General features: G+C 42.1%; 1 long non-coding RNA gene across 7 annotated transcripts in view; it reads left to right on the plus strand.

The window, feature by feature from the left end:
• The window catches only part of LOC148003798 (uncharacterized), a 188,844-nt gene extending 171,668 nt beyond the window's left edge, over positions 1-17,176 (plus strand). For 3 of the 7 annotated variants that reach the window (XR_015629177.1, XR_015629184.1, XR_015629176.1), the window contains 2 exons: positions 13,804-13,900; positions 16,391-17,176. This is a non-coding gene — a long non-coding RNA (uncharacterized LOC148003798). Of the gene's footprint in view, positions 1-5,979; positions 6,097-13,803; positions 13,993-15,360 lie in introns of those variants that run through there. The other 4 variants (XR_015629173.1, XR_015629174.1, XR_015629175.1 and 1 more) reach the window with 4 other exon arrangements.
• Positions 17,177-26,033: the final 8,857 nt, after the last annotated feature.

Consider the following 26,033-nt stretch of genomic DNA (forward strand, 5'->3'; position numbering starts at 1 on the left):
TAGTTCCCTGTACACATAGTATGCAGCAGAATCACGAAGCCATCCTCAGGTCAAGGCAAAGGAAACAGTACTAATACCCAAGGCTAAATATCATTTTGCACGATCCAGATCTAGACTCCACGCTTACAGTGTTCTTAAGTGATTTACAAATCTTTTCACTCAGTGCTGCTTGCACTGACTTTTCCATTGCTGTAAGAGCTTTGTGCAGGTGTGTGAAAACATTCTAACATGATGAATTGTTTCTCCAAGAGCCAAACGGTAAATGATGAAAGAATTGGACAGAAAACATGTTAACAAGGTATTTTATATTAGCTCCAAGGAGTTAGATCAATTACTGTGATGTGTTACATGTTCAGAAGTCAGGAAATTCTAAATTATGGTTCCCAGTATGAACGTAACTCAGCCCCTTTGCACATGCAATATTTTATATGACTCTGTGTGGTGTTAACTTTAATGCTTTAACATCTATGCTTAATGTGGTGACTATAAATTTAAATTTCTTGACTTCAGAGGTTATAACATTTTACCATCCAGCTGCCTTGACAAACTTAGGGCATTCAAATATTTCTGGGCATAATGTTTTACAAAATAAATCTATATAGATCACCTGGTCTTTTTAAAATCACATCACTCGCACACATGTTCGCATGCGTGGTGAACATGTGCACATACATACATACACAGAGAGAGAAAGAGCAAGCGAGAGAGAGAGTGAGACACACAACACACACACACACAGAGAGAAAGAGAGAGAGAGAGAGAGAGAGAGAGAGAGAGAGAGAGAGAGAATGAGAATGAATGTGGGTTTGCTTTGGTGTGTCACGACTAGAGAGGCTGAAAAATTGCTACTTTTCAGTGAATTTTTTATATCAAATTATATCTTAAGAAAGAAGAGTTTTCTGAATTTTGTTATACCATTCACAAAGGTTTGGTCACCCTAGTGATGGTGTAAAAAGTATCAGGTAAGTCCAGTACTTAATGCCAGAAGCATTATTGACAGTGTCATGACTATAAATAGAATCTCTTTACAGTTTGAATCAAACATGGAGTCAGATATGAGGTTTGTGAATTAAAAATTCACATGGCTGGGAGATAATCAATTATTCATTATGAGAGGATGATATCAGGGACATTTCTTCCCTTTAAATTTATGTCTTTGCTATTGGACACACATTATGTTAGACAAACAAATCGCTGTGGTTTCAGAGAACTCCATCTCCCCGTGCTGATCTCAGAGCTACAACTTTCTCGGATTTTAGCTAATAGCATGTGAAACACCTGTCCTGGCCATTGCTAGTAGAAGGTCTATAAGAGCCGGGAGGGAAGCTGAGCTCTCAACTGTTTTGCTGTAGTAATTACTCCCGAGTTCCCTATTATTAGCTGCAGAACTCTACCCACGTCCAGGTACAGTGAATATGGACATACTTGATGAGCTCAGGTGCACGGGAAATGTTACTTTTATTTATTTTATTTGAAACGAGTTAATATTAGTTCCCGTGTCCCATTCTCCCAGCTTATGTTCTGTGTCGATTACCAGAGCTGTTCGTTAAATATCAGGATACTGAAGAGCTGGAAGAACATCAGAAAGAAAATAGGGTGTATACAGTCACCGGGGATGATCTGCAATGTCTATACCGATAGCAGACAAAGGAGATGAACAGATAGATATGTGTAGCCGAGCTTGGCACACACCTTTAATCTCTGAATTTGAGAGCAGAGGCTGACTGGAGAGATGGCTCAGCGGTTAAGAGCACTGACTGCTCTTCCAGAGGTCCTGAGTTCAAATCCCAGCAACCACATGGTGGCTCACAACCATCTGTAATGAGATCTGATGCCCTCTTCTGGTGTGTCTGAAGACGGCTACAGTGTACTCACATACATAAATAAATAAAAATAAATCTTTAAAAAAAAAAAAAAAAAGAGAGCAGAGGCTGGTGAAGCTCGGATATGAGGCCAGCCTGGTCTATATAGTGAGTTCTAGGCCAGTCAAGGATACATAATGAGACATTGCCTCAAAATATATTTCTGGGGTTAAATGAGGGCTCTTAGTGAGATTTGAGGAGGTAACTGCAAAGAAGCATAATTCTAAATTTCTATAGATCTCATTATATGGCCACTAAACATATAAAGTAATATCTACAATGAGGTAAAGGAGATAGTGACAAATTTGTCTTCAAAATTTGATTTGAAAAATAAGTAGCTACAAATATTAGATAAGCAATTGTTTTGATATAATGTTTCAAACACAACTGTGAGAATCTCCAGATAAAAATCTTTGTAAAGCTATAAAAGAGATGCTACCTGTTATTTTCTTGGTTATCTTTCAAGTATATATGGAACACTTCTTCACCTACATGGATCGTGTTTTCTGGGATAAAGCAAATAGTGACACATTTTAAAAGATTACAGTGGCATATGACACATTTTCAGCCACAGTGAAATTAAGCTAGAAGTAAGTACTTGTCGGATTGTCATACAGGTGAGGGTGGGTACAAGGTAGAATGAGGCCTGTCATTGGATGAGAAGGAAGGATGAGCAGAAGAAAAGTTTGAGGGAAGAGGAAGAGACTGGAATGGGAGGAGACAGGAGCCTGGAGGAGACTGCAGGAGAAGCCACGGAGAGAACATGGAGGCTGGCATTAAGATTCCACTCTGTGTATTTACAGGTCGTTATGAATATTCTTAAGGGATGGATGTGTACAGGGCTTTGTATGTTTAGGTGGGCAATTATATCTTATCAATTGGATCAGAGGTTATTGTGTTGTGTGTTCTTTCTTGTGGTGAATTAAGTTTAAGAAAGTATGTGGCGACTGGGACACTAAGCCGCCACGGAATTGGGATGTGTGATTCTGGCAAGATATCTACCAGATATCTTGGTGCTGGATCTAGTGGGGGTAAAAGACAGCCTTTTATTTTTTTTATAATTTTACAACAAGTACTAAAAGGTAATGAGAAAAACCTTGAAAAATTTAAAGTGATGTAGCACATTTCTAAGTAACCCATTGGTTCTGAAGAAATCAAGATGAAAACTAATACTTTTTCACTGAATGGTAAAGATACAACATAAAATGTCTGGAAGAAAAGTAGCTGAGGAATGAGAGGGAAGCCCCCAGCCTTTAGTGAACATACTGGAGAAGAGAAATATCTGGTAGGTAAAGATGTTGTACAATATCCCTGGAAGCTTTAAGAAATAATCATAGGGAAAATTAAAAGCCAAGGAGGTTGAAGCAAGAACATGGAGACAAATCAAGAAATTGATTAAATACAAAGGACAAACCAACCAAAGTTTCATTCTGGAAGTCACTAATAGAATTGAGAACCCCCTAAGAAACTAAGAAAGGGCACAGACACAGATTACCAACATCAAGAGTAAAGAAGGAGGGAGACTTCAGAGACACTGTATATGTCATAGTTTCAATTAAAATGAATGGACGAAAATAGGACGATGTTACAAAGAGCAATGAAACAGAATGGAATCTGAACATATGCTTTCTTAGACGTCACCTGATCTGTAATTCCCATGTCATGAAGTCACAGTGGTGACAGATGGTCATTCCCAGTGCATCGCTTCAGCTGGCTAGCCACCTTTCCTCTTCGGGCTGTACACAGAATCAAACACAGATTGAACATTAACTGAACTCTGGGAAGTGTATGCTGCTGGGAGAGGGTGCTTAAGGCTATCTCACGAGCTTTCCAAGGACAAATTTTATAAAGGGGGTGTGAGAATTGAGAACCGGAAAACAAAAGATTTCTAAGTTGACATACATTGAAATTAAGAATTTCTGTGCATCGAAAATATTGTTAAGAAATTGAAACGTCAAGCAACTGAATACAAATGTTTGCAGAGCAAAGTCCTAGGAAGGACCCTTTTTCAAATTAGACAGACAAATCAACAAATGACAACAACAACATTTCTGAGAGTTCTGGGAGATGAAATTGCTCAGTGGTTAGAGGCACTTGGAACTCTCGTAGAGGACCCAACTTTGTCTCCCAGCTCCTGTGGTGGATGGCTAGCCCCAGTGCCAAGGGATCCAATATCCTTTCTCTCCTTCAGGGACACTTGCACCTAGATGCATATACCCACACGGGGTCATTCCCTGTACACACACACACACATCTTTAAAATAGAATAAATCATTAAAAAGAAATTAAAAATCTAAAGATTCCCTGTGTTAATCTCCTTGGGCTGTCTTAGCAAAATGTCACAGATTAGATGGTTTTGATGACAACAATAACAACAACAACAACAACAACAATTGTTTCTTTTTCATAATGCTGAATGCTGTACATTCAAGGTCAGGTTCTGGCAGGGTATGATGTCAGGTAAGGGTGTGCCCTCTCATTGTGTACTCACTTAGTTGACAACACTCTCTGGTTGCTTCCTCATTCACAAGGACAGAAGTTCCATATGTTCAAGATTCTACTTTTTTTAAACCCATTTATCCTTATTCACCTCTTTCAAAGTCTCTAAGGGCCTATCTCCAAATACAGTCACAAGTAGAATGTCAATCAATAAATTTGGGGTACAATGGCAACTTTAAAAACCAACTCAAGAATTTTTATCAAAAGACCAGCAAGTAGAAATATGTCCAACGTAAGAGGAGGCGGTAGTTTGTGTTTTAACTCTTTCCATGGTTATTGGTTAGTAGCTTGGTTCCAAGTCTGTAATGTGATGAGGGTGGGGTGGAACCTTCACAAGGTGGAGCCTACTGGGGAGTCTATGTTGTTGGTAGTAGTTTCTTTCTTTCTTTTATTTTTTTTTTATTAACTTGTAGTAGTTTCTTAATGGGAGAGTGTTTACCCATTTTACTTTCTTACTATAAGGGAAGGTGTTTTGCCACATCCTTCTTTTATAAGCAACTGCTTAGTCATAGCCCAAAGCAAAAGGGCCATGGATTAAGACCCCTAAAACTCTGAGATAAAATAACTATTTTCTCTTGATAAATTGATTATCCTGGGGTTTTTGTTATAGTAACCGAAAGTAACTAACAATGAAACTAGCAAGGTATTATTGCCCACTACTTGCCAGACTAGCTAAAATCTAGAACAAATAGCCTCTCATCCCCCAAAATCCTGGTAATGTCAAATATTGGCAGAGTTCTGTTGCAGTGGGGTTCATCTACCACTCTATGGGACACCAATTGATAAAATTGACTGACACTGATCAGTATGACCCAGTCATCCATTCTCCAATAGAAAGTGCCTATGGTAATCAAGATATGCAGAAGAATGTTTATAATAGTGTCTTAGAATATTTGAAGTTTTCTAGTTGTGACAGATTAGATAACTCAAGAACCTATTAATCAGAAGACAGACATATACATTATGCTGCAGACATAGGTGACTATTGAGAGTAAGAAACTTTTCTTGTGAATTATAGCTACACATGAAAGATTGAATAAAGGCTGGCAAATCATGGAAATATTCAGTAGGATATGATGCTATATAATGTTCAACTTTTTAAAAGTGATGTATAGTGGTACAAGCCAAAGGAAGTCTTTGGAAAGTAATAATGACACAAATGGGACTTTCAGGATCTTTAACAACTTTTTTTAAATCATGCTTAGTAGTTCTATAGGTATGTTAACTGTAAAAAGTTCATTGGTCTACACAGACAAGACTTATGAACTTTAGTCAGACATGTCAGAGCTCATACGAAACTTACCAGGAATGAACTAGCTGTTGGTGGTATATGCTTGTTCCTCAAATTGGAGAAACCAAGGCAGGAGGACTGTCAACTGGAGGCTCACTTGGGTCACTAGTGTGAGTTTATCTCAACACATTAAACAAGTTCTCAAGACGGTATGAAAGCAAATGCTTCATCCTGCCTCTCCTGAGCACTTGAAGGACAGCAAAGAAGAAAAGTAAGTCTTGTGTTGTCAGTGTTGTTGTGAAGAGACATAGGATCCTCTGATAGTAACTCCTCATGGTGCAGCTGCTCACCAACCCCAGATCTCTCTTCTCGGTTAATATGTTGTAGAAAAACACGGGAATGGACTCCTCACGAAGACCCCTATCCCATGTAGGCCTAATTAACCTGCTGTTGAGAACCCAGAATTGAAAATGAAGAATTCTGTCAGCAGACAGCAACAACCATGTAAGCTGAGTTAGCAACATACTGAAGGAAAACCACAGCAGTTTAGATGGTGATTTTTACGGAGAAGGACGTGTCATCCTGGCTTTTCATTGCCGCACTTTGAGTTCTGCTGAGTTTTGCATGATAGTGCTTCAACTTATGTGAACATCACTTTCTCTATAGCTTGCAACCCAAATAACAACAATTATAACTTTTAAAAAAGCCCAGTAGTTGATACTAACAGCATCAAAAAACTCAACATATTTGAAATGACCAGATGATGGCATCAGGAACTCTCTGAGGTCAAGTGATACCCCTTGACAGGTATGTTTTGGTATTAGTCTTTGCCTTCCTTGTAGGTACCACTTTTCTATTTAAATGGAAGAGCATCTGAACACTATATTTAAACCTCCACATTATGTAAAAAGGCAGTAGAAAATTGCTTTGAAGAATGGAAAATACCTCTGTGTTTGAATCATTTAGATTCTGAAGTTACTTCGATTTGCATTTTACGCATGTGTACAGCCATCCTACAAAATGCTGAACACAGACATGGCTTGCTATCTGAGTTTAATTTTGTGCTGGTAGACAATTAGAAGAAAGATTTTATTTAAAAAAAATATCTTTCTAGCACAGCAAACAGATGGAACTGATGCCTTTGGATAGCATAACAGGTGAGCACTGTACAGCATTGGCTTAGGATTTCCATCGTTGTGAAGAGACACTATGACCACGGCAATTCTTATAAGGGACAACATTTAATTAACTGGGGTTGGCTTATACTTTCAGAAGTTCAGTCTATTGTCATGACAGGAAGCATGGTAGCTTTCAGGCAGGCATGATGCTAGAGGAGCTGAGAGTTCTACATCTTGTTCTGAAGGCAAACAGGAGAAAACTGTCTCCTACATGGCTAGGTGGAGGGTCTCGAAGCCCACCCCTACAGTGAAACACTTCCTCCAACAAGGCCACACCCACTCCAACAAGGCCACACCCATTCCAACAAGGCCACACCCATTCCAACAAGGCCACACCCATTCCAACAAGGCCACACTCACTCCAACAAGGCCACACCCATTCCAACAAGGCCACACCCATTCCAACAAGGCCACACCCATTCCAACAAGGCCACACTCACTCCAACAAGGCCACACCTCTTAATAGTTCCACTTCCTGAGCCACACATTCAAACCACCACAAGCACCTTTCTTCATCTTATGAAGATCAGTAAATTAAAGGATTACTAGTTTTGTGATTATAAAACATGTGCATTCATAGTTTCAGCTTCTTTTCTTTTTTTCTTCCTCCCCCATAAGGTGCACTATCTATTTTACATTTCTGCACTAAAGCCTTTAGTCCTGGTTACATTTTTTTGTGCCCTCTTCTTTTGGGAGATAGAGGAATTTTACTTCCTCTCATGCCGAATTTGAAGTTACTATGCTCTCTGTGGCTTTCATGTAAGAAGTCTCCTTGAAAAGTTTGGCTCACAGGTATGTAGTGATTTTGAGATACTGTTGATGGGATTCAAATTATTTTAATTTGATGTTTATTTTTTAAATGTATATGTAAAAAAATTTTTGTTGGTGTATATGTGTATGCAGCCTGGGTGTCTGCTGCATGTATGTGGGTGCCTATAGGGCCAGATGTTTGTGATTGGCCCAATACAGTCAATGTAAGGTGAACTCAGGCCCCCTGCGAGATCATTACATGCTCTTAACAGTGAACCATCTCCCTGGCTCCTGACTGTTATTCTTGCTATTTATTTGCTGTGTGTGCTCTTGCTTTCTTTGCTGTAAAATTGAAAGGCCTTTACTATATAGTTTTTATTACTTGACGAGTCCAGTTATTTATCTCCTGTCTGTTTTCCTAGTTGTTATTTTCTTAGTCTTAGAAAATCTCTCTTATCACTTTTAATTTGTGTCTCTTTTGAATAACACCCATCTCGAAATCTTCCGACTATTTTCTTATTACTCTTGACTTTGTAAGTATTTTTAAAATCAGTCTCCAGAGCTTTTTCCTGTAATAATACAAATGCCATTTTATTGAGCCAGCAATTGTTAGCAATCACAAAATAGAAAATGGAATCAAACATCTCTCCTTTGTGTCCTTGTTTTTCATACAGCCTTTATTGGGACTCCACTAATATTTTGTCTTTAGTGAAACAGGTAAAACCAATTCTTTTTTTTTAATGGAAAAATCTGCTTTTCTAAACAGCTTTGAGATGCAATTCACATTCTGTACAATTCAGTCATTTAACGTGTACAGTTCAGCGGCTGGGCAGTACATTTACAGAAATAACTAGTTACCACTACACTCAGTTTCCTAACGTTTTCTCACTTCAAGAAGAAGCATCAAGACACTTAGATTTGTTCTCCTTTCCTGTGGCCCTCCTAGCCCCAAACAGTTGTCAGTCTACTGTGTCTCCAGGTTTCCATGTTCAGACTTCCCTACGGACTGTGTCCTACAGTCCTACAGTATCTCGCTTTCCGTGACTCTCTTTTTCACTTAGCACAGTGTTTTCCCATTGCAGGGATACTTAGTACCAGTCAGTGCGTCATTATTGCCAAGTCTCACACACTTTGGAGATCTCATAACCTTATGTTTATCCATTCCTCTGCTGGTGGACATTTAAGTTGTTTCCCATTTGGCTGATGTGAATATTGGCACTGTAAGCACCGCAATGTAAACATCTGGGTGGACACATGTGTTCAGTTTCCTTGTATATAAACTTGAAGTTAGAATTGCTCCATCTATGCAGAATTACTTGAGCATCAGCTAAAAGTTTCCCAGAGCTTCGTGACCCTCACAATGAGTGTTTAAGGGTTTTAAAAAGCAAGTCTTTGTTAACATACACATTTGTCATTGGAAGAATGAGCCACTTTTATAACATTGTTTGAAACTATAATAGATTAAAATCAAAGACCAAGTCTAAGCACTTGGTCAAGTGCTTTTCTGTATGTTATACTTGTGTTAGGACTTTTATACATATATGCTCAAGCATTAGCCCTTGCCTACCCCTGGACATAGCATTTCTGATCCCATCTCTTTCCAGGCTATTCAAAGGAACAACCTAAAGATGTTGTCAGTAAATAAATGACCTAGGCCTAGAGAGTGGTAGGAAAATGTAATATTCAAAATGAAGTGAATTTTAGGTTTGTACTGTCCTGAAGCCTGAGCTTTAGGTGCATACATGTAGGGAAAAAATTAAAATGTCAATCTAAAGGATAACACATGGAGTGATCATGGAAGGGCCAGCATTGCTTAATGGATAGATGCGTTTGGCGGAGCCTGTAAGCTGCTTACTTCTTGTCTGATTTCTCAATGGGCGTTTGATGAATTTGCAATGATTCAGGAGATGCGTTCTTTCCAGGGTTTGCTATTGAGGCAGGGAAACAACTGGATGGCTTCCTTCTTGATGCACTTTCTGTGTTCCCATACTCAGGGCTTCAGAGAGACTTCCGCTGCTTGGAGAAACCCATAGTCAGCACAGGTGACTGTGGCATGACTCCAGAAGCCACATGCACCCTCCTTCCACGTGCCTTCCTTGGGCTCTGGCATCCGCATTGCCAAGGACGAGGGTGCTTGTGGTCTGTGGGCTCAGCAGTTGTGCTGGGGCTGAAGCAGCTGTCAGCTGAGGGCTTGGAGCCATTCTCATCACAAAGAGATCAGATGAGCTCATCACCAGGAGGATGTTGGAACTTTGTCTACTTCCTGGGCAAAGAGGAGCTCTCTTCTGGGTAGGATGTAATCAGGCACCCTCTTCTGATCCATTTCCACATGGATGCTTCTAGGATCTTTGCCTGGTGTCTGTTGGCATCCATCAGCAGATTGACTGAGTGGAAATCTGAAGGAAAGGGCCCTGTAGTTCTCGTGGGAGAGAAGAGAATTGTCTTCCACGAATTGTTTCCTTCCCTTTTTGCATGGACCACATGATAAGATTACATGGCAGTGTTGAGGGCAAAGAAGGAGGCTGGGAGGAAACCCATGAATGTGTCAGTGTCTGCACAAGCATTGCCAAAGAGGTAGGGATGCGTTTGTACATGGAGGAATAGACACAAGCAATAGTTATACGTTCTGATCTTCTGCCCAAATCCCTGAGAGAATGAAAACCTGGCTCTCACCCTGTTGTCTTTTTTGTCTGGCTTTCATTTGTATTCAAAGTAGGGATATATACAGAATGCACACAAGGAGATAGTATCTGGATTGAGAAGAAAAATTCATGATTTTGGCAGAATATGTAAGCAGAATATTTTGCTTGTTAAGTCATATAGTAAAGTGGGATTTCATAAGATTCAAATATTTGTGGTGATGGGGCAGCTAGTGACACCCCTGGAGCATAGGCTTTGTGAGAGCATCTGCCCAGAGCAATGCAGAAAATGGGACAGGGGTTGACAAATTGGTTGAAGTGTGTGCACATGAGTGTGTGCACAGGCAGAGGAAGGTGAGGCTTCATGGACATGCAGAGCTCTGAATGTCAGTCGTAGATCTGCCCTCCCTTCCATTGTAGCATTGGGCTGGTTTCTTAACCTATCGATGTTCTAATTCATAATATGGGATTATCACAAACAACCAATTTGGATCAAAGTTCTGAGATTGGGATGAGGATCACACATTGTTAAACACCTGGCTGTGGTGCCAGGTTCACAGTCAGGGTTGCCTTTGGAAATGAAGGCTGGAGAGCCCGAGAGCCTGATCCCTGTGGAATGGAAACAATGGGTTAATGCAAGAACCGGAGCCTATCCCGCCCCAGCTCTACAACTGGGTACTTTGGATCAAATTGCTTCCTCCCTCTGGATCTCTAATGCCCTCTGTATAGAAGGATTGGAGACAGTGTCTCTGAAAAGCCTAAAGTGTCAGTGCATGGTGGTGGTGTAAGTTCAAATCCCTGTGGAGACTAGACAGGCAATGCTAAGCAGAAAATCTAAATGTAGGAAATCTTGACTCAGCATTCAGGGGCAGTGGAGAGGAGCTGGGACTCGGTAGACTGAGCACTGATGCCAAATGCTGCCACATGGGATGTGTGTGCATCAGTATTACGCTCTGACTTTCTCGGAGAAGCTGGGAACCCGTTTCCTAGAAGTTTTATGACCTCTGAGAGCTGGCACCTAATTCAGTTTTTGTTAGTTTGCTTTAAATGCTATTTGGGCCTCTGGGTAGTGAGCCAGACAAAATACATCTGTGGGCCATTGGTTTGAGGCTTCTGGTTTAGTACAGGGAAGTAATGATCAAAATTTGAAGAATGGGGGATCTTCTGGGGTAGTTTGAAGAAAAAAATGGAATCACTTATCTCAGCCGTATCTCTGTCCTTGATACTATAGCTGGTAATTAATAAAAAGGACAGAGACTTTTTTTAAAAAATTAAGTTCATGATTTTGGAGCCTGGGAAGTCCATAGGTGTGGCATTGGGATCTGCTGAGAGCATTCTTCCTGTGCCGTGACAGGACAGAGGACACGTGACATGGTGACCCAGAGGCAGCATGTATCAGAGAGAGAGCTCATATGTATAGAGAAGCCAGTCTCTCATTTCCTGGGAGTCCATGAATTCATGAGTAGATTTGTGTATTCATAATCATAATTCATTATCACCAGTCACCTCCAATAGGTCTAAATCGGTGGCTTTAGGGATTTAAGATCCAAATATATGGATTCCAGGGGACTTACCCAAACTGCAGGACCTACTGATCTCTACTTTGCTTATCAAGATTTCCAGGGCCATAGCATCCACAAGTTTATCTTCAGGTACTAAGAGGATGAATACTGGGACACTTTTTCTGATTTTTCTGATGCTTTGGGGATATTTTAAATTGTTGGGAGTGGCTTAGGATTTCTGAGGGTACCTCCAGGAACCTCTGGCACCTCAAGACAGGGTTTCATGAAGCTTAGGCTGGCCTCAAGCTTGTTACATAGCCAAGGATGACCTTGAACTCCTGATCATCCTGCCTCTACCTCCTTAATGTTGGAATTAAAGACATCTATCACCCCGCTTTGTTTTACATGGTGCTGGCTTGAACCTAGGGCTTTATGCGTGTTACGTAAGCACTCTACCAGCTACTTAAATTCCTTTTTAAATGATTACCATACTCATTTAACATTGAAGGTTTTCGATGAATGGAAAGGTGACCTATCAGAACGTCAAGGTCAAAGGAAGGGGAAATATGGAGAACTCCATGACCTAGTTTCATTTCAATGATAAAATGCTACATTTGTAAACATCTTAGGGTAGAACAGGTTGGTTTTAACTCACAATTCCAGGTTACACTCAACTGTGTGGGGAAACCAAGGCAGCATGAACTAAAAGGACTAGTAACATCACAGTCACAGTCAAAAATCAGAGAGAACTTAATATGCTTTTCCTTGTGCTCAGCTCAATGTTTCTAGTCTTACATAGCTTAGAATGCCTTGCCTGGGGAATAGTGCTGCCTATAGTGGGTTCTTCTACATACATTATCTTAAGACAACCCTTCCCATAGACATGCCTACAGGAAGAGCCAGTGTGGAAAACCCTGCATTATAACCCAAGCGACTCTATGCTGTGTCAAGTTGACAATTAAAGCTAATCATTGTGTCTTTTATCATGCTGTTTTTTTTTCTGTTATGTTTTATTTAAAAAAAGGGAAGGAAGCCAGGGATGTTTGGTAGAGGCACGTGTGGTGATGCAGAAGGGGTGCCTCTGTGAATCCAGGCTGAGGCATCCCTTCCGCTATGGTACCAGCCACTCGATGGGTATACGGTTTATTTAGGGCATAGGAAGGGGAGTTGGGAAGGGAGGAGAGAGTGTGAGAGAGGAAGAGGAGGCCAGCCATGAATATGGGAGAGAGGGAAGGGAATGGGGGAAGAGAAGGGACAGAGAGGGAAGAGAACAAGAAAACTATCATGCTGTTTTTGATATGCCATTTGCAAAAAGGAATCTGCAGACAAGAGATTTGCTCATATTGTCCAGAATTACAGTGGTAGAGTTGAGGCCTTGGGAAAGATAAGAGACTTCAAAGAATCCTTCAATGTAGTATGTGTTCCAATGAAAAATTGTTCAAGAACAATTCTTTTGGTCCAGTGAGACTGTCTGGGCTTGTCAGTTTCTACAGATGGAGATTCATTTTGAGTCAACTGACCGGCTTCAAGTAGACATTGGCAGGAATCAAACTGAGGGAGCCATGGCCTTCAGATCATCCTGCAACTGGCCAGCTGACCAAATCAATCCAATTTTTGTAACTGCTGATTTTCATTTGGCATCATAAACTCAACCTAAATAAAGCATTAGCCTCTAGAATGTGTTTAAATTGAATTTCTGGATACTTTGGCATTTGTCCAGGTTTAAATAAGTTCTGATCTAACTATATCTAATCTCTAATCAAAGAATCCTTTGGGTATGGAACATTCCCGCTAATAATGATACCTTAGACATCCATTAAGTCTGGACATTAATTTTATGGAAATTCTCTAATACATCTCCATTAGGATTTTTTTCTGGGCAAAATTAGTAATAAAAGCTTTTAATAAATGTCATAAATATCTATGTTCAATCAGACTATTACTCAAATTAAAGCCAGACCAAAATAGAAAATAGTTACCTCTGCTAACAGTCCTGACCTTCAGAAGGCATTTTGAAGAAAGAAATTGTGTGTTCTGTTATTACTCAAAATGCGTTTATTACAAAGAATAATTAGCTAGAGGGAATAAATCATGAGTTATTTGACTATGATGTGAATGCTCTGGTCTTGAATCCATTTCTAGTGGCTCTTGCAAGAAGATCTGTGGACTGTCTGCCCATGCGGCAAAGAAGCTTCTGCAGCCAAGCAGGGCACAATGGGAGGCTTGTGTTCATTCTGAGGCAAGTCATGAGAATCTGAGTGAGTTATTTGCATTTCTGCATCAAACCTTCACTATCTCTGAAATGAATCATCCAGACTTACTGGGAGTCAGGTGAGAGATTTAAAGGAATATATGTTTGTTAATAATTAAACACACACAACACACGCACACCGTGGCACATACATGGAGATCAAAACACAGCTTTGGAGACTCAGTTCTGGCTTTCCCCTTTATCTTTGTTCTGTAAATGAAAAAAAAGTTGGGGCAGGGGCAGGCTTCCAAGAGCCTTTACTCACTGAGCCAAACTGCCCCAGATTCTCTAAGGGGGCAGGGGTGGGGGTGGGGGGCAGGGGTAGGGGGGTGGGGTGAGGGTAGGGGGCAGGGAAGTGCCGCTCATTATTAGTAGGTGGCACTCTCTACATGGAAGCCGTTGTTATTTAGGTTGGAGGAGTAAGGTATCAACTTTTCTGAGAATGGGAAACAAGGCTTTTGATTCTCATCACCATGTGTGGAAAAACAACCCTTACCTTTTCCTGTCTTTCTTTGGATATTCCTTTTCCATGGTCTCTAAGACGTTGTTAGGGTGACCGTGGAAAAGGAATGCGCATGCTCCCATCCCTTAGTTTCCATCTCAACTGTGAGGAAACAGTAGAGTCTAGTACTCATCCCACTTGACTCTCTGCAACTGTCACAGGAAGCAACCTGGCACTTGCTAAAGCAGTGAAGCAGTGAAGCAGGAGGCCCTGGCTTCCTTGCTGTCCTGCGAGTGTGCTCTCTACTTGGCTTTTCCACATCATCTTCATCCTTGAAAGTCCCCATTTTCTGAGTCATCCTCCAAGTTCTTGCAAGTGGATGGCTATAATTCAGAACTATGTTCTTACGTCGTTCATCTATGGAGGTTCATCTAATCGAGGAAGTTTTTAACCTGTTAGCAGTCAGTGAAATCCTCTCAATACAGTCTTACATGAAAAACAATAAAGAAGATAAAATGGCCATTGTTCTGGTTTTAAGCAAGAGAGGAAGGGCAGGGTACTTTTCTTTATATCTTCCTTCCTAAACCTTCCCCACTGCTGGTCCTAAGAATAACAGTAACAACATTACAGATAATAACAACACTTCAAAAGGATAACTGACTACTACTCCATGTACTGACTACTACTCCATGTACTGACTACTGCTCCATGCCACCTAGTTAATTAATGGAGTGATCAGTGAAGATCCAGGTATGCTTACCCTAGGAAGATCTTAGCATCCTTAGCTCCCATGCTGGATGATGTCATGAAAGCTAGCACTTCATCTCAGCCCAGCCTTCCTACCTCCAGGCAGAATCTCCCGTCAATGTTATGAGTTCAAAGAACCCGCAGTTTATAAGTTGTAGATCCAGGTGTGGAGAATGAATGTTAATGTCAAAAATGGTGTGGTAGAGAATTCATGAGACTTTCACTGATAGGCCTCTTTATTTTTATCTAACCACTCAAGTTTGATCTGCCTCAACTCTGAAATTAAATGTTGTTGTCATCGTCATCGTCATCGTCGTCATCATCATCATCATCATCATCATCATCATCATCATCACCATCCAGGACCACCTTAGCATTGCTCGGAACCCTGCTTGCTTTTACCATCACTTAAATGTAGCCCATGGAATCATGGGAGCTGGAGGAGTTCTCTCTGGTGTATGACTCAGATTTGAAAACCGGATAGCTCACCTCTTGGCGGGCCCCATCCAGGCAGGTCCAAACTCAACCTGTTCCTTCCGTGTAAAACCAACAAACCTTACTGACAAGCTACATTGAATTTGGTCTGTGACAAAGCGCAACACTGGATAGGTTGGAACATAAAGTTAACCCAGTATACGAAAGACAAAATCACCCCTAATATACCGCAGCTCGCTACATCTTGAATTTCTTTTTCTTTCTTTTAAATGTAAGCTTTATTTATTAAGTCATTTCCCTACTGCAAAAAAAATTATCATTTCCACATCTTTCGCTCTTGATGAAGACTGCTGTTATAAGCAATCATACGGTCAATCAAGTTTTTCTTGTCTTATTAGTTGGGGATATCGTTGAGCATTTCCGGGCAGTGCACTAGAGATGTGCAGTCCGAGGCTCTTCGGTGTTTCTTTCCCATTCCCTGGGCCTGATCTCTATTTTGAACTCTATGAGCTTTATACAGTCTTTTCAGAGTGGGCTTTCTTTTTAGCCTCTTAAAAGCTGGCAGACACCTCCCTTTCTCGTAAGTGAAGACACCCATTCTGATCATAGCTAAGCAAAAGTGAGTGCCACATTGTTCATTCTGCCCTGAAAGATGGCGGAAAGGAGTGGGCAATGGAAAAACGAAGACAATTCATACAGAACAGGGAAGCTCCCAGTTCTTGGCATTGTTCTTGTTATCATAGTTTTATGTTCAGGTTTGATGTGGGTTGCGATTGTTGGCCTCTTGCTCTGTGAGCCTCATTATTTGAGTTAGATCCTCAATCAAGATGCTTTTTTTTTTTTTAATTTGACAGGTAAGGACCCTGGGGTCCAGCAAAAGTACACATTGTCACATGACACATAACTAAAAATATGATTAGCCATGGCCTCCAGTGATGACCATGTCTTACTTCCTTGCATCTGTGACTATGGATTTGGTACCTGTGACCTTCGTACCTGGAGCTGGGCGTATTATTTTGGATTATCTGAGTGGGCTCCGTAGAGCCACAGAGGGAGCCTGGAGGATTAGTGAAGTAGGAGTTCTGATGATGGATGTGGAGTGAAGGGATTGCCAAGAGGAGGCAGGAGCCAACTCTGTATTGAAAAGGTCTGGACCGATGCCCTTCTGGAATCTTCAGAAGGAGAAGTTAAGTGATTCCTCTGGGGTTACCCAGTCGGTCCAGCAGCCATTGGCAGAACCTGAGGCCCGCACAGCAGATGCTTTCTCCCACTATTTCTAGAGAACCCAAAAGGACTTTAGCCAAAGCAACTTGGTCGAACAGACTTCTGAACTCTTTGGATGAAATGAGGAGTTTCTGGTTTGGAAATGAAAACTTCGCTCCTTCCACCCGTGGAAGCTGATCTATTCCTGAGAAATGCATTTGGCTGTCAACGAGAGTGGGCGTGCGACTGTCAAGGCGGCTTTCTGAAATGACAAGGGATAAGATTGGCATTCTGTGTCTTCCTGACTGATGTTAATTATTCCTTTGGTTGGAGTGAATACAACTTTTGTTCTAAAGTAGTTAATGATAGCCTTCTTATTGCCCCTTTTAATTCCATGAGGGACATATCTGCATTAAAAAAAATTCCATTACATATACATCTGTGGTTACTCTCTTATTTTTCTAAATGTAATTATCCAGCTAGGCTAAATTATGGAAAAGAAATTATAAAAATCTTTTTCTGCCAACTGAATCTGGCCAGCACATTTTGTTGCTTTGGATGTTAGGAATAGTTTCTTTTTATTCCTTCTTCTCCCCTGCTCCTGAGACCCACCCCCACCCAATTCTTTTAAGCCCAGCACACTTTTTAGTGAGATTGATATTTCTTAAGGTGTTTCCTTGGGCAGGCTACCATTGCCAAGAAACATATCTCTCTACATTGTAGGAATGTGGGTATTATAACTTTCATATTAATTTTGAGTTATTGTTGCATAGAAAACAAGAATACACATGGTAGCTTTTATGCATTATGAGTTATTCACAGAGTGAAATCACATTTAAAATTATAACTGGGATTTGGGAATGTGGTATTAACTAGGCTAAGTAATACATAATCTATTTTTAGTGAGAGTAAAAATAATTGCAACAATTCTGAAGAAAATTGGCTTATGCTAAAAGGGGCTTAGGTAGAGAGCTGGCAGTTAAAGAATTAAAAGTTAAAAGACTCTAAATTGTTTTGTGGTTGTTCACTTGGTCACAGAACCTGTACTGCATGGCTCTCAAGCATTAATGACAGGAGTGCACAGGGTTCAACTGCTCCCAGACAGTGTGCAGCACACGGGAACTGAAATGCATGAGTGCTTTCCACCCCGTGTTTCAAACCTAGGGAGATGCCCCAGAATGCTTTGCAAATTCCTCAAGAGATGAGTATGAGTTAATGAGTATGAGTATGAGTAGGAGATGCCCCTACTTTTTATTTGTGCTTATAAGTGTCAGAAGTTACCTGTGTGTCTGTCACAGGAGAAATGGCTTTGGAAATTCTGGTTTATATTCAAGCTATGAGTTGTATTTCCCTGTGACTCTTGGTGCTCCCTAAAATTTTAATGCCTACACCCTGAAGTTCTTGCATTGGGAATATGGTGCCCATGTTTGTAGGGTGATGTATTTGGAGACAGGGCTCCATATTAGAGCTAGTTGAGGTCATGAGGGCAAGCTCCATGTGATGAGCTTAGTCACTTTGTAAATAGAGATCACTCCCAAAGAGGCGGCTGCTGAGCCTCCTGGCTTGGCCAAGAGTCCCAGCTTCCCTCACTCTGTGGTGTTGCTCTAGCCCTGTGACTTTGGTTAAGTGGTTTCATTTCCTGTATTCTAGTGGCCTGATATTTATAATGGGCCTAAGGTAATATTGCCATCAAAGGGCACAGTGAGGCTTGAATGAACCAATGTACACAAAGTATACCAACAGCCACATAGTAAATACACCATTCATAAGAACTCTAATATTTTCTCATGTTTGATAAACGTTTGTCCAATGGAGACATGGGATGCACTAAATGGATGCACAGTGCCTCTGTAGTGCCAACAGAAAGAAAGAAACCAGAGGAGCTAAAACTGGATTTGGGGCCAGTAACCTGGGTCACCACAGGACAAGAAACTCCTTGGTCATGTTATTCAGTGACAAGTCACTAGGAAAAATTTGGGAATAGCTCTCCTCTGATTGTATGCCCGAGCTTACCATTTAGCAAAATTTGGCTGGCTGCAATGTATGACAAAGTATTTTTGTGGGTTTCAGAGAAAAACATAGGTAGCCATTTCTGCAACCTGGGCACATCCTGGCTCTTTAAAGTCAAAAAATCTGTCGCCATGATTGTGCTCCTCAGTGACTGGTACCCAGAAAAACATACCAACGGCAAGCATGCAAGATGGGAAAGTTTTAGAGAAATAATAATAATAATCAATAAACAAAACAAAAAACCAGGAGAGAGTATCCATAACTGGGGAGAGGGTTCATACCTCAGAGAAGCTCTGATGACGCTGGTCGGTTATGGTGTGGATGGAAATAATTTCCTCCAACTGTCCCAAGAGCCATAGAGGAACGCCCCCTTCATCTATCTCCGCATGTTCTATTTCCTCTGTTTGGCTTAAAGGTTTACTCAACCTTGTTCCACCGTGGCAACGTATTCTGCTCAAACAAGTTTCAGCTCTGTTCAAATTGCAGATGGTCCTTTCATCTCCTCTCTAGCTCTTGGGGATGGGGCTGGGGGGGGCAGCTGGCCTTAAACCATCACAGGGGAGTTAGCTGGGTCCCATTCCAATCAAGTCATTGTACTTCAGTGTTTACTGGTCTTCGGTTGTTTTCTCTCATTCTTTTCCCCAAGGTATTGGTTCTCAGACTTGGTGGCACAGGGCAATTAGCTTGGGAGTCTTAAAAGACAAAACAAAACAAAATTGCTGCTGCCCGTGTCTAGAAACAGAGACTATGCTGTAAATGGTCTGGAATGGGGCTTTACATGACAACTGTATGTGGTGTGCATGCGTGCGTGCGTGCGTGCCTCTGTGTGTGTGTGTGTGTGCACGCAGGCTACCTGACTGTGGACACCAAAGTCCAATGCCAAGACTTTGCTTCAGTTGTTCTTTATACTTTGAGACAAGCTCTTTCATTGAACCTGGAGGTTACTGATTAGATTAGATTTGCTGGACAGACAGCCCCAGGGATCTTTCTGTCTTTGCCTCCCCAGCATTGAGGTTGCACATGCTTCTCTGCACCTGGCACTTTTTAAGGAAATCATGTGGTAAGGACTAAATTCAGGGTTTTTTAGGGGGGTGGTCGTGTGACAGCACTGTACTGACAAGCCATCTCCCAAGCAATTCTGATGATTCTAATATTTAGCCAAGTATGAAAATCACGGATTCAAAGCATGTCTCATGTGGCCTTCTCCGGCAGCCATGTCCTTGGAAACAGGATTGTAAGGGTAAGAATGACGTGTGTGAGGGGGCGTTTCCTAGAGCTTCCGATTAAACCCTCGCAGCATCTTCAGGATCAGATCTGTCATCAGAGAGGACTGAAGAAACACAGGATGGTGTTAATACAAGTAATGGTGCCGAGTGGGACTCCTAAGGAAGCCTAGTCCCCAATTACCAGATTTCTTCCACAAACACTGTGTTCAGAAAATGATATTGCCTTTATTGACTTCTTTTTCCTGATTTGGTAATGCTAAATGCTACCCCATCTGCCAAAGGTCACAGATCCACCCAGGTACCAGTGTGAGGCATCCCTTGAGGAAAGGCATCAGATGCCCTCTGCAGGGGCTTCCCTGTCTCTCAGGATGCCAAGTTAATTACTGGAACAAACACCATCTCTCTTCTGCCATTCTCCAGGTCATTAATGCTTCTGCCGCTTCCAGAAATTGTTGAGTGGCTTCCTGGGATACAGCATCTAATGTTACTGTGTTCTCAGCACATGCCACAAGAGATCCAGGACTATGACGCTGGGAGGGGAGATGCAGGCACAGAGGCATGGGAATTGGGGTAGGACATGACATCACAGATGGGGTCTTGTGTCCCAGAATGTGTTTTTATCTACTTTTAAGTTATTCAAACTCCTACCTTACAGATGCTAATCAGACCAAATAGCAAACTCCACGTTAGAACCTGCAAATGTTCTTGTTACTACATGGGTTTGGGCTCAGAAAGACGTTATTATTCGACAAAAATAATCAGAGAATATTTACTGACGGGAGTGGGTATATTAACTGAGAAATGGAGCTAGACCCTGAATCCAGGAAGGCAGGCATCGTCTACTCTGAAATGCAATTTCACTTCACCCGATGATTTCTCTCTGAAATACTGTTTCCACATTTTTCATAACTTCTCATTGTGAATCACGCTATTCAAATAGACTAAAGGTTTATTCTATCTTTAATTATATGCCCACAGGAGTGTGTTTGCATGTGGATGGCAGTGACCATATAAGCCAAAAGGAGTCAGATATCTCGTGGCTGGCCTTACACTACAGGTGGCTACACCAGGAAAACTACACGAGATACTACGATGCCTGCTGAAGCTTCATCATATTAAACATCATGTTACTGATGGACTCCATAGGCTGTGTGCACGCACCAGGTAGAGGCACTCTACCCCAGAGGTTAGCTACATAAAGATGTAGTGTGTGTGTGTGTGTGTGTGTGTGTGTGTGTGTGTGTGTGTGTGTGTGTGTGTGTGTTTCCACATTAGTACCATTGAGTTCTTTGGCTCATTTCCCTAGGGCTGTTGCCTCATGGATTGACTACTTTTCAATAGTTTCCCGTCTGGGGTCTCCTTTTTGCTGGCTTCTGAGCTAATTACTTACTCCTGGAGTCAATTATTTTCTTCAGGGGGAGAAAGAAAAATGCAGCTTCCGTGCTGTGAGCTTGTCTGTCTGTCAGCTAGACCGCAATGATCTGTTGGACATAAATAGTTTCTCGGATATCAATACCAGACCATTCTTCTCTCTGATCATGGTTTGAGCAAGATAAAAACACAGCTTGCCTTCAAACAGGTTTGAACACAACCAGAAACAATAATTCTGTACAAACCGAAATGGCCAAATAATCCTGTTCTTGGGTTCACGTGGGTGACTATGGCTTACTCAGCAGTGACATGTCACCTTAGTGACACTCTTTCTCCTGTAGATTAGGAAAACAAGTAAGATGCAAAATGATAGATCCCGATAGCATCCCGTTCATAACATACCTTGCCGCCTGGAACCTTCCTGAAAAGAATCTAAGGCCTCAGATGTATCATGTCATTCTAAAACCCTCTAACTGGCATGCCCGAACCTCGTTTCTCCATAGTACAATTTCTAAATGTACATAGTGTGTTTCTACACAGTGAGCCTGATGTTGTTAGATTGGAATATGGCTGCGTGTCTGGTGGTCTTAAGCCAGGGAGTATCAGCTATGGAGGTCTAACCTCTGGGAAGTATTCATCACATGACAAAGTGTGGCTTGACTGATGATCCCTGAACCTCTAATTCCAGCCCTCTGAGCATCCCAACCTGGAACAGATCTGGTCGTGTGAGCAGATCTGGGTGATCTAAATGAACCCCTTCCATTTCCAGATGGGATCAAAACCATAAAGAAACGGTTGCGATTTTCCCTTTATGAGGCCACCGGGGAGCTGCTGGTTGCACTCTGGTTGGCACCCAGCATTCTATGACCGGGTGGGTACCTTTTCCTGCTGCTCCATGCTGTCCAGAGCAGTTCAGCTCCGAAGTATAATGCAGCTTTGAGCACTAAATTCGATTTACTATTCATTGCTGCTTAATTGACTTGGGTTTCCATTTTCTCTCAGAAAACACTTTAACCTCCAAACACTGGGCTCTGGCCAATACACGGCTAACTGTAAGTTTCTTATAGCTTTGATTTCTGAAAAAGCTCCTGTGGGCATTTTTTTTTTTTGGTGGGGCCTTTGTTTCGTAGGTGTGAGAACCGTATTCTTGCTAACTCTTGTCAAAGCTGCTGCTGGCTTCTCCGCTGAGGTTTTGTGTTTCTGTAGTCACTCACCAAATAATTGCTTTAAACAAAACAAAGCAAAACAAAACCTTTTGTACTAATTCTTTTCTCCTCAGTGTTTCTACTCCCAAAGTTAAAGGAGAAAGATTCAGAAAGAAAACAAACAAACAAACAAAAAAACTTGGAACAAAATACAAAAGTTCTGTTACTTGGTGTCTTCGTTTTGAGAAAACGTTACTGGTGAGACAGGCCTGTCCCCATTATTATTCTTCAGTCTCACTTCCAGCTGATTTTAATCTACATTGGAGGGGAAATTTCTATGAAACAATGTGGCACCACCCTCAATTTCTATCAGTGGCCCATTGCTTTGTGAAGGACTTCTCACTAGAAAACATAAAATAGTTTTTTCTTTAAAAAAACCAGAAATATTAAAGATTCTTTTAAACAGTTCAACCATTTAGATAATTTGTACGTATCGTTTTCATGTTGCATGTGAAGCTTTTCACCTCTTTTGACAGAGGGTAGGCACGTCTTCTAGTTCGATCTTTTCACTTAACATTGTAAAACAAATGTTGCCCCCCTGCTTCCAGGTGGCTTTCATTAGCAGTAATTTCAAGGAAGCAGAATGCTATGCTAATGCATCACGAAGTGATTTGGGGGATATTTAGTTGTTTCCAGTTTGAGTTTATTGCTTGGTTTGGCAGTATGGAAAGTATTTCAGTAAATATCTTTGTACATAGGACATTTGCCTTTTCTGGGTTGGGCTGATTTTTCTTTGTTGCGTTGATTCTCAAAACTGGGGTAATAGCGCTGCTCTCTCCAGAAACTGGGGATATCTCCAATGGCTTTTGTTACCAATTACCACAGTGCTTACCAAAGGCTGTAGGGAAGCAGCAGCCGAGTGCAGTGACATCATGGAGAGCTCATCAAAGTTTCATTTTATCATAAAGAAAAAAAGAAAACAATGCTTGTGATTCATAAAGTTTGTGTGCCTACTACGTAAAAGGGAAGTTATTTATCAAGCCTCGCCACTTTAAATTTTTTATTTGCAATTCAAATTTCAGGTCCTGGAGATACACCGAAGGCTGCTCAGTTGTTTGCCTCATCCCTTGGGCTATGTGTCATTGCCAAGTGGACTTCACCCATCTGGACAAAGGATGGGCTCTCCCAGATTTGGGGGAAACTGAGGAAGGAGAAATATAGATGTTAGACCTTTTGTCTCATGGAGGAGTCAGGGGAGAGGCGTTAACTTTACCACCTTTCTCTGTACCAAACAGTACCAGTCGGAAAACCTGCTCTCTCAGCTTTTGTGGGCATCAGAATTTTGGATTCTGTAATAATTTTCTTTCTTCCTGGTTTTCCTCGGCTTTATATTGGGCACTGGGCTTCTCTTCAGAGTTGGAAATAATGTATATGCAGCAGAGGAGGTTTTCCTTCCATTTGAAAGGATGCCAAAGAGGAAAACATTGTTCCCCAGAGCCTGTGGGAGTAGCCTTTTGTTGGAAGGGAGGTTTCCAGCACTGGGAGCAGTTGACTGTGTGCGCGTCCCACATATTCAGCAATGTTTTCTTTTTGTTGAGGGGAACGTGATGGTTCTTTTCTTTAAAAAGGAGAACTATCTCTGAGATGAAAACACTCTTTGGATAATGCTGTTTTCTAAGGGAAGAGCAAACTATGGGAACGTGGTATACATTATTTATAAATAATATTGTCTGTACCAGGAACACTGGGTGCAGCCATCTGTCCCTGGAAGTATGGGCTCTCCACTGATAGGTTTATCAGTGAAGGAGGTGAACCCGGCCACCATTACTTGCTAGTAGCCTTAGTTTGTCCTAACCCCTTGGATATGTGGTCAGAAGAACAGAAACTAGATAACTCCAGATGAGACTATCTGTGGTAATTCTCCTTTTCTCTCCTGTCTTCTCCTGTCCTCTCCTGTCCTCTCCTGTCCTCTCCTGTCCTCTCCTACCCTCTCCTGTCCTCTCCTCCTCTCCTTCTGTCCTTTCCTGTCCTTTCCTGTCCTCTCCTCTCCTCCATTTCCCTTCTGCCCCTTCTCCTTCCCCACCTCTCTTTTCTTTTCCTTTTCTTGACAGGGTCTCAAGGAACCCAGCCAGGCCTTGAAATCTACATGTAGCAGAGGATGGCCTTGAACTCCTTCTGCCGCCATCTCCTGAATGGTAAGATTATAGGTAAGTACCACCACAGGTTTATGCAAGGCTGGGTTTGAGCCAAGGACTCTGCATATCGGACGAACACCCGGCCGACTAAGTCGTCAGAGCATCTCCAGTCTCTGGCATTTCTAATAGTCTTTTTTTTTTTTTTTCAGAGTCTCTTGGAAGGGAATCTAATTCAGATCAATGTTTGTCTTCTTTTAAAGAGAAGTTTTATAACCTCTTTTCTCCTAATGGCACAGAGTATAAAACGTGTCTATGGAAAGTGGGAGGAAGAGGGTACTACTGAATCCTTACTGGATTTCTTTGAGAGCTGTTTTTCGTTTTCCAGTTGGATACTGGTACCCCGTGCTTACCTGTTGAGTGTAGCTAGAGTCCTCTGGTGTGGGACATTGTGCTGGGTCCTATTGCCAAACACCATAGTCTAAACCTTGGCTTATGTACATATTCCCAGTAATTCCAGGCTTATTGGGGTCCTTAACCTGGTCCCCATAACTCTCCCTCTGGCAGAGTTGCTAAGATCTTTGATCTCAGATTGCATGCTCACATTATCTATTTTGTTTTGTATCTATCTCCTCATGGTAGTTCATGCTTTTAGTAGTGTGTACCTTGAAATTCGAGGAGCGATTCCGTCTTAGAGATCAATCAAAGCAGTCTCAGGACGGTCTCCACATCTGCCTACCTGCAACACTGATGACAGGGCGGTCGGGAGGGGCAGGGACACTCGGCACGGGCTCTTGGCATCCCCCTACCTGCAACACTGATGACAGGGCGGTCGGGAGGGGCAGGGACACTCGGCACGGGCTCTTGGCATCCCCCTACCTGCAACACTGATGACAGGGCGGTCGGGAGGGGCAGAGACACTCGGCACGGGCTCTTGGCATCCCCCTACCTGCAACACTGATGACAGGGCGGTCGGGAGGGCAGAGACACTGGGCACGGGCTCTTGGCATCCCCCTACCTGCAACACTGATGACAGGGCGGTCGGGAGGGCAGAGACACTGGGCACGGGCTCTTGGCATCCCCCTACCTGCAACACTGATGACAGGGCGGTCGGGAGGGCAGAGACACTGGGCACGGGCTCTTGGCATCCCCCTACCTGCAACACTGATGACAGGGCGGTCGGGAGAGCAGAGACACTGGGCATGGGCTCTTGGCATCCCCCTACCTGCAACACTGATGACAGGGCGGTCGGGAGAGCAGAGACACTGGGCATGGGCTCTTGGCATCCCCCTACCTGCAACACTGATGACAGGGCGGTCGGGAGAGCAGAGACACTGGGCATGGGCTCTTGGCATCCCCCTACCTGCAACACTGATGACAGGGCGGTCGGGAGGGCAGAGACACTGGGCA

Source organism: Rattus norvegicus, chromosome 9 (assembly GCF_021556685.1).
Source record: "Rattus norvegicus strain SHRSP/BbbUtx chromosome 9, alternate assembly SHRSP_T2T, whole genome shotgun sequence".
NCBI classification, from domain to species: Eukaryota; Metazoa; Chordata; class Mammalia; order Rodentia; family Muridae; genus Rattus; species Rattus norvegicus.